We start from the raw sequence: 8,711 nt of genomic DNA on the forward strand, positions 1-8,711 counted from the left end.
AACTGTTTGAGGTTTGCTTCAGCATGTCTCCAAAATGATTCTTCTTCTTGTGTTGTACCTTGCTTGCGTGACTCAGAGATCAATATCTTAATTGGATTGAATTCAAATGGGACTCCTCTGAAATCAGTCTCCCAACATAAAGAATTAAATATTAATCAACTCAGATATCAAACCAACAGCCTTCCCAGGACAGGAACAACCTAATTGCCCTCTGTTGTATAGTGAAGACATTTTAACTTATGCTTTTCAAATGAACAGCATTAAAAAGTGACATATTTACAAGGAACTCTAATCAGAATAAATTCTAAAGCCAAGAAAAAAGAAAGGATTGTTCTTCCATGGCATCCTTCGTTACCAAAGTAGCAACCTCCTAAAGAACAGTTTCTCCCATCCTTAAAACTGGATCAAAAGTGTTCATTCTCCCCTCCCTCAGGTAGCTACCTCCCCCCGCAGTTTCAGCAGGCAGGTTTTCTTTTAAACTCATGGGTATCTAGGCACTGAGGTGGTATGCAGGGATGCTTGAGGGGCTGTAAGAATCAGTCCACAGCCTGTCACATATGGACAGCCCTTAACCAATAAAGAGTTTTTCCCAGGTGAATGATTCCTTCAACATTTCATTCTCAGAGGCTAGGATTGGGGCGTTCATTCTTTAAACCAAGTTAATGTGATGTATTCATTTGATACAAGTTCAGCATAAATATTAAAAATGATAATGCTTCTTTCCCATTTGAGTTGACCATTTAACACATTCTTCATAGGAACTGGATAGCCAGTTTCAGTATAAAAAACATTTCTTTTTGACTTCTCACTTGAATTCTGCCTCCAAAATTAAAATCATGGCAAATGACTTTCTGATCCTGTCTCTTCGTATCCATTTTTGAGCTCCTGGGAAAGTCCCTTCATAGGAAAAATGAAAAAGAAAAAATCTTCAAAAAATCTTCTTAAATACAGCATTTCCATCTTAAAAATATGCAATGTATTCTGATGACCTTATCAGGTTCCCTGTTATATGTCCTATAAATGGCTGGACTGGTGTTCACTTTAGAAAACCCTTCTTATTGTCTCTGAGTCTTTGTGATTCCAAACTACTGAAGGAAGAAAAATGAGCAAAATGAACTGATATATTTAAATACCCTTGTTGGCTCTGTTGTTGTTCTGAATGATTAGCCATCAGAGTCTCCAAACTGCCTTTTGTAAGACTCTGCTGCACTGTTTGTCTGTAAGGAACCAGAACATATGCAAGTATATAACAACTGCAATTATCTTGATCTTATGGAAAAGATCCACTGGCATTCCACTCCTCTGATAAGGTAGAAAATCCCCTGCAAGGTACTCCTTAACACATTATCAAAAGTCCTTATCAAGCTCTTTAAAGCTTCCAAGGATTGAGCAAATGGAAGTACATTTCTATAGAGAATCTGAATTTTTCTATAAGTTTGAAACTTTTTATCTTTGAACAGGAAAACTATTTGTTCTCTACCTGACTTCAGGTTCAGTACAAACTTCTGGAGGGAAAGAAAAGAGGTAGTTTTTGAAAAAAAAATGCTCTTTTATTTGGAGTTTGCACCTCATTCTCACCTATCTTGCTGCCAACCCCTCTCCCATGTACTACCTCTGGCCCGGAATGCCCTCCTTCTTCATATCCGGCAGACGATCACTCTCCCCACCTTCAAAGACTTATTAAAAGCATATGTCCTCCAAGAGGTGTTCCCCGTCTAAGCTCTCATTTCCTTTTCTCCAACTCCCTTCTGTGTCATCTTTGCACTTGGATTTTCACCTTCAGCCCCACAGCACTTAGGTATGCATCAATAATTTGTTTATATTAATGTCTGTATTCCCTTCTAGACTTTACGCTTGTTGTGTCAGGGAACATGTCTACCAACCTTGCTATATTGTCCTCTTCCAAGCATTTAGGACAATGATCTAAATATAGTAAGCACTCAAAAAAAAATTAATTGGAATTTTTAGTTTCAAGGGTCAGTCTCCCACCAAGCCCTGTATGGGACAGGAACTGTGCCTGACTTGATCATCATATATCTACCAGGTTCTTAGTTTACTGCTTACACATAGGAAACCCTTAACAAATATCACAATAATCCTTATTTTAATTCTTACCATCATCACCCATCATTATTAAAATAGGCCGAGTGTAGTCAGAATCCATCTGGAAAGTTTTTTAAAGCTGATGCCAGCTGGATGCCATATTTCTCCAAGGTAAAAGGAGAAGAAAATCCAATTGTCTATCAAAATGAATTCATTGTTAAAATAACCAATCATAACTTCAAGCATCTCAAACAGTCTGTCATGTCTCATATTTATTTTTACTTTGGACTAGGATGATATAGTTTATTCTTTAGAACCTACCTCTAGCATGTGTGTCTAAAAAACTGGGTCTTGTCTCAAAGTCAGAAGAAACCAATCTTAGCCCTAGGGTATTCAATTTAACTGATGTCCTTTCTGTTTTATTTTCAGAAGATGCTAGCTTATTTTACATCTTGTCTATCAAGTCTCTTGGCATCTCCCTAAATGATTACTTTGAACTGAAGGATGCCAGAGATGTGAGAGATACCAGGCTGGTAATCTGCAGTGACTGCACAAAAATTGTCTGCAGAATGAGTTTCTATTTCTCCAAAATTTCACAGATTTGACTTAGTATCCCTGCTGCCTCCACTTCAATGTTACAAAGACATTTGTAGGTAGCAATGGTTTCATTGTTTTCAAGAGGGAAATTGAGAGAGTCAAATTTACACAAGAGGTTCTGAAAAATGCAGCTTCTTGGGTGGTTTTTGTACCCAACTCCTGGAGGTAAATTAGAAAATAATTCAACTCCCAATCCTCACCCTCCTTTAGAAACATCAACAAATATCGATAATTGTCCACTCTGAATACCCACATAGTTTATTTCACATCTAGCATTTTAACACTCAAATGAGAGGCAATTATACAAGCCATTGAATGGAGTGCTCTTGATTAAACTTCTTTTTGTTTAGCGTTATCAGAACCTTGATTCATCAGATAAAATAATTCTCAAGTTGATGCAGATGAACAATATCCTATTACATGATATTATGGAGGTGAAGTTATTTCAATGATTATGAAAGGGAATAGCACTTGAAACATCTTCTGTCTGACACCTGCAACCTCCATCATTGAACTGACTGGAGTGACTCCCAGCTATGGCTCTCTCCATTGTCACCCCAAGGAGCCAGGACCCTAAAATAAATTCCTGAGTATAGAGAGCTCCAGTACAGATTAAGCACCAGATGGGAGACATAGATTAAAAGAATAGCTTTTCCCAGGTTTCCCTGTTCTTTGGAACCAGCACTTGCAATAATCTAAACCAAGTAATAAAGACAGCATTTAAGTCAGCCAATCCATGTGCATTTTTTTCCTCTTGGGGGTCAAGACCACAGAGATACATTTAAAGAAAAATCCTTTACAAAGCTGACCCATGGTCACCCTGTCTTGATAGAAATTGGATTGTGATTGCATATAGAAGTAGTGCTAATTTTTCAAGTTGGCTCTTATTGATCCAGAACCAATAGTTGCTATAATAGATTAAGCTACCTACAGCCCTATCCTTAACAAAAACTCTACCAATATTCCAGGAAAACTAACACTAAGAGTGAAGAGGCTGAACCAATTGACATTTTGAATAATCCTACAAATCAAAGGACATTTATCCCTCCAGTGGGACAGAACTGGTTGAGATGATTATCCTGTGTAACAAATTAATCTTAGCTGATGCTACAAAAGGGATAGAACTTGAAGCCCTGATGTTTTACTTATTTGAAAATAACTGATTTGAATTCCCAAACACTTGCTCTGCATGGCTGAAAGCCTTCCGGGATTTCAGGTCTTCAACCTTTGAATTATAAAATTATAAAATTTAAAAATTATAAAATATAAAAATTATAGAAAAGTAGTGTTGCTCAGTGGAAAGAGCCCAGGCTTAGGAGTCAGAAGTCATGGGTTCGAATCCTGGCTCCACCACTTATCAGCTGTGTGACTGTGGGAAAGTTACTTAACTTCTCTGGGCCTCAGTTACCTCATCTGTAAAATGGGGATGAAGACTGTAAGCCTCACATGGGACAAACTGCTAAACTTGTATCTACCCCAGAGCTTAGAACAGTGCTCTGCACATAGTTACCGCTTAACAAATACCAACATTATTATTATTAAAGGTAGATATTTCCCCATGCCCTGAGTGAACTCTATTGGCTATTATTGTTTTTGCTGTCAATAAAAGACACTGCCATTTTCAGCTAGTAGTAGATTTAGGTAAACTGCTTGCCTTCTCGACATGGTTTCCCAGAATTCAGTTGATCCCTATCATGGGAACTCTAACAAGAACACCTGAATATTTTTAAATAAAATGTGACCTAATGATTTAACTCATTCAGGCTATGATATGTGTCCCCTCTGTGTGTGAGGAATTCTTGAATTAACCTGAAAATATTTAACTATTCTTCCATACAAGGATGAAAATTAGCCTCCACCTACCTAAAAACTTCTGAAAAAAAAAAAAAGGGACAGAACTTTGGTACTGAACTTACTTTGTAAAAGGACCTGGTCAATTATACAGGATCATTTGACATCCTCCATTTTCATTCCCATCCCTCCTTCCCCATCCCTCCTTTCCTTTTCAACTCACTTCTATAGTTGATTAGTGAGAAATATCTGATTTCCTACTACAACCCAGCCCACATATTTCACTTGGTTAATGCCAACCTAATAACTGTACCTTGATCTCCCTATCTCCAAGCTGACCTGTCATCCATAACCTGCCTAAGGCCTGGAACTCCCTCCCTCTTCATATCCGACAGACCATCACTCTCCTCACTTTCAAAACCGTATTGAAGGCACATCTTCTCCAAGAGGCCTTCCCTAAGTAGGCCCTCATTTCCTCTTCTCCCACTCCCCTCTGCATCACCTTTGCATTTGGGTTTGCAGTCTTTTCTAAACGTCTCCCTCAGCTCCACAGCACTTTTGTACATATATGTAATTTGAGTACTCCTCCTACAGATAAAGCTAAGATTTGTCTGTTAATGTATGCGGGATAGCCAGCTCAACCAGGTCTGTCCCACCAGAGGGATAAACATCCTTTGTCGCCCCCTCTAGACTGTAAATTCACTGTGATGAGGGAACGTGTCTACAACTCCGTTATAGCGAACTCTTCCAAGTGCTTAGTGCAGTGTTCTGCACAAAGTGAATGCTCAATAAATATGATTGATTAATTGATTGATTAATAAAGTGGGAGAGGAGGGAGAAATGCACAGTACCTGAAAATATGTGACTGTGAATGATACTCAACATAATAATAATAATAATGTTGGTATTTGTTAAGCACTTACTATGTGCAGATCACTGTTCTAAACGCTGGGAAAGATACAGGGTAGTCAGGTTGTCCCACGTGAGGCTCACAGTCTTAATCCCCATTTTACAGATGAGGGAACTGAGGCACAGAGAAGTTAAGTGACTTGCCCACAGTCACACAGCTGACAAGTGACAGAGCGGGGATTCGAACCCATGACCATAAGAACAGAAGACAGAAGCAGGACCATTCTGGGTGAGACCAGTGCTGATTCTGGCCAGTCTATGTCCTCAGGCAGTAGTCCTGAGGACAACTGGAAGAACCAAGTGGCAGACCACCTTATCTATCCTCATTATTATATATTTGTCAGCTCTGCCACAAATATCCACCACTTACCTATATTTTTCATCTTCCCATAGCCCTCCCTAGCTTTCAGAGCTAAGAACTATCCATACAGTGAATCTGAATCAAAAGGAAATGAAGAATATTCAGCCAGGCTGGGCTCTTCTCTTGTTACTTCCAAGGTTAGAAGTCTAAAAAGGGTGAGTTTTGGGGAATAGTAGGTGAGGACAACAGATATTTAAACTGTAATAAGTAGGTTTAGAGTCTTAGAGTTGATCATGAGATTTGTTTGACATAGAGAAGCAGTGTTGCTTTGTGGATAGAGCATGAGTCTGGAGTCAGAAGGACCTGGATTTTAATCTTGGCTCTGCCATCAGCTGTGTGACCTTGGGCAAGTCATTTAACTTCTCTGTGCCTCAGTTACCTCATCTGTAAAATGGGGATTAAGACCGTGAGCCCCACACAGGACAGAAACTGTATCCAATTTGATTGGCTTAAGTCCATTCCCAGAATTTAGTCATGAGTTTGAATCCTGGATCCACCACTTAAGTCATCTGGAAAATGGGGACTAAGACTGTGAATCCCATGTGGGACAACCTGATAACCACAAGGATCTACCCTGGAGTTTAGAACAGTGCTTGGCACATAATAAGCTCTTAACAAATATCATTATTATTGTTATTACAGTTCCTGGCACATAGTAAGTGCTTAACAGGTACCATTAAAAAAAAGTAATGGTGGAGACACAGGGAGCCAATGTAGATTAGGAGGAATAGATTAATGGAGAATGCTTCAGGAAGATGATCTGTGCAGCAGATCATAGACTAAACTGTAAACTCATCATCGGTAGGGAATGTGACTAAGAACTCTGGTATATTGTAGTTTCCCATGTGTTGAGTTCATTAATCATAATAATAATAATAATAATGTTATTTGTAAAGTGCTTCCTATGTGCCAAGCACTATTCGAATTGCTGAAGTAGATACAAAATGATCAGGTTGTCCCATATGGGGCTCATAGTCTTCATCCCCATTTTACAGATGAGGTAGCTGAGGCACAGAGAAGCTAAGTGACTGGCCCAAAGTCACACACCTGATAAGTGGGAGCTCTGGGATTAGAACCGATGACCTCTGACTGCCAAGCCCACAGTCTTTCCATTAAGCCTCGCTGCTTCTCCAGTACTTTGCACACAATGAGTGCTTAATAAATAAATAAAATAATAATAAATTAATTGACTTTGTAGATCCCAGCAGGAGAGAGGCTGGAGACATGGAAACCAGCAAGGAGACTGGTCTAATCAGATCATGACCAGAGCCTGTAATATGGTGGTAGCATCTTAGATGAAGAGGAAAGGGAGGATCTGAGAGATGGAGTATAGGAAGAACAAGCAAAATTTGGCAGTAGATAGAATGTGAGCATTGAAAGACAGTGTCTAGTCTAGGATGATAATAAGGTAGGATAATTGTGTTATTATTAACTGAGATGGGAAAGTCAGGAAGAAGCATGGGCTTGTGAGTAGTTGGGAAATAATTAGTTCTGTTTGAATTACACTGAGTGTGAGGAGCTGGCTAGGTATACAAATGGAGATATCCTGGGGGCAAGAGGAGATGAACTGAAAGGTAAGGGCTAGAAGGGGCGATGTGGTATTCATTTGATCATATTTAATAATAATGTTGGTATTTGTTAAGCGCTTACTATAATAATAATAATAATGTTGGTATTTGTTAAGCGCTTACTATGTGCCGAGCACTGTTCTAAGCGCTGGGGTTGACATAGGGGAATCAGGTTGTCCCACGTGGGACTCACAGTCTTAATCCCCATTTTACAGATGAGGGAACTGAGGCACGGAGAAGTTAAGTGACTTGCCCACAGTCACACAGCCGACAAGTGGCAGAGCTGGGATTCGAACTCATGAGCCCTGACTCCAAAGCCCGTGCTCTTTCCAGTGAGCCACGCTGCTTCTCCAATGTGCTTCTACTATGTGCCGAGCACTGTTCTAAGCGCTGGGGTAGACACAGGGGAATCAGGTTGTCCCACGTGGGGCTCACAGTCTTAATCCCCATTTTACAGATGAGGTAACTGAGGCACCGAGAAGTTAAGTGACTTGCCCAAAGTCACACAGCTGACAAGTGGTAGAGCCGGGGTTCGAACCCATGACCTCTGACTCCAAAGCCCGTGCTCTTTCCAGTGAGCCACGCTGCTTCTTATTTATTGAGTGCTTACTGTGTGCAAAGCACTACTAAGTGCTCAGGAGAGTACAACAACAGACACATTCCCTGCCCACGATGAGCTCACAGACTAGACGGGAGACAGACATTAATATACACAAATAAACAAATTAGAGATATATTCATATGTGCTGTGGGGCTGGGAGGGAGGATGAATGAAGGGAGAAAGTCAGAGTGATGCTGAAGGGAGTAGGAGAAGGGGAGAGGAGGGTTTAGTCATGAAAGGCTTCTTGGAGGAGCTACACCTTCAATAAGGCTGTTAAGTGGGAGAGAGCAATTATCTGTCTGATATTAGGTGGGAGGACATTCCAGACCTGAGGCAGGATGTGGGCAAGAAGCTTGGCAGTGAGACAAACAAGATCAAGTTACAGTAAGAAGGTTAGCATTAGAGGAATGAAGATTGTGGGTTGGGTTGTAGTAGGAGAGTAGTGAAGAAAGGTAGGAGGGGGCAAGGTGATTGAGTGCTTTAGAGACAATGGCGAGGAATTTTTGTTTGATGCGGAGGTGGATGGTCAACCACTGGAGTTTCTTGATGAGTGGGGAAACATGATCTGAAGGTTTTGGAGGAAATTGACCCAAGCAGCAGAGTGGACTAGGGCCTGGGTCAAGACAGGAGTTTGGGAGGTCAGCAAGGAGGCTGATAGAGTAGTCAGGGTAGAATAGGATAAATGCTTGGATTAATATGGTAGCAGTTTGGGTGGAGAGGAAGAGGTGGATTTTAGAACTGATAGGATTTAGTGATGACTTGAATATATGGGTTGAATGACAGAGAGGAGTCATCTAGATAGAGGTGAAGCCACTAACTCACTCCCAGAGAGAGTGTAGAG

Source organism: Ornithorhynchus anatinus, chromosome 5, assembly GCF_004115215.2.
Source record: "Ornithorhynchus anatinus isolate Pmale09 chromosome 5, mOrnAna1.pri.v4, whole genome shotgun sequence".
Taxonomy (NCBI): domain Eukaryota; kingdom Metazoa; phylum Chordata; class Mammalia; order Monotremata; family Ornithorhynchidae; genus Ornithorhynchus; species Ornithorhynchus anatinus.